Source organism: Myotis brandtii, unplaced genomic scaffold (genome assembly GCF_000412655.1).
Source record: "Myotis brandtii unplaced genomic scaffold, ASM41265v1 scaffold1282, whole genome shotgun sequence".
In the NCBI taxonomy this organism is placed as follows: domain Eukaryota; kingdom Metazoa; phylum Chordata; class Mammalia; order Chiroptera; family Vespertilionidae; genus Myotis; species Myotis brandtii.
The window spans coordinates 1,249,124-1,250,476 of NW_005354519.1; positions in this window are offsets into that span (position 1 = coordinate 1,249,124).

A 1,353-nucleotide genomic window follows, 5' to 3' on the forward strand; every position below is an offset into this window, starting at 1 on the left:
GGATGTGCCTGCAACCAAGGTACATGCCCTTGACTGGAATCAAACCTGGGACCCTTCAGTCTGCAGGCCAATGCTCTATCCACTGAGCCAAACCAGTTAGGGCTATTTTTTAAAATATATTTTTTATTGATTTCAGAGAGGAAGGGAGAAGGAGAGAGAGATAGAAACATCAATGATGAGAGAGAATCATTGATCAGCTGCCTCTTGCATGCCCCCTACCAGGGATTGAGCTTGCAACTCGAGCATGTGCCCTTGACTGAATTGAACCCGGGACCCTTCAGTCTGACACTGTATCCACTGAGCTAAACAAGCTAGGGCTTTATTGGTTTTTAGAGAAAAAGGAATGGAGTGAGAGAGAGGGAGAAAGAAACATTGGTTGGCTGCCTCCTGCATGCCTCCTATGGGCAATTGAGCCTGCAACGTGGGCATGTGCCCTGACCGGGAATTGAACTTGCAACATTTTGGTGCATGGATGACACCCAACCAAATGAGCCACACCAGCCAGGGCATGAATATAGAATTTTAATATGTTATATGCTAACAATGAAAAAGTATTCCATGAGAGAAATAAACAAGGGGAATATAATTTAGGTGGAAAGTGTTCAAGAAAATTCATGCTACAGAAGAGACTGAAACCATCCCTTTAAATGAATAAATGTTAAGTGAAGACTTGGGGTGGGTGGGTGATGCAGATTTCCCGAATGTGTGAATACCATGTGTGTAAGCTTTGGGCATGTTTGAGAAAAATAAAGTCAAGTAGCATAGAATACAGCGAGGGAATGGATGTATGAGAAGAGTTGGGCTGGGAGAGGCAATCAGGTGTCAGATAAGCCTGGGCCTTGTTACTGACATAAGCAGTTTTCTACATTAGCCCAGTAGGAAGCCAGTGAAAAGTTTTACAAAGGGCAAATGCATGATCCACTTTTATTTTATAAAGGTCATTTTGGTTACTGCATAAAGGATGAATGTTAAATATTTAAAAACTAGTAGCCCGGTGCACAAAATTTGTGCACATTAAAAGGAAATTAATTGCCCTAACTGGTTTGGCTCAGTGGATAGAGCATCAGCCTGCGGACTCAAGGGTCCCAGGTTCGATTCTGGTCAAGGGCATGTACCTTGGTTGCAGGTACATCCACAGTGGGGAGTGTGCAGGAGGCAGCTGATCAATGTTTCTCTCTCATCGATGTTTCTAGCTCTCTATCCCTCTCCCTTTCTCTCAGTAAAAAATCAATAAAATATATTTTTTTAAAAAAGGGAATTAATTAGCAGAGATATTTTAATATTGCTATTTGCCCTTTCTCTATAATAGAAGTGTGAGAGATGAAAGGAAATTAGTAAAATGTATATGAAAAT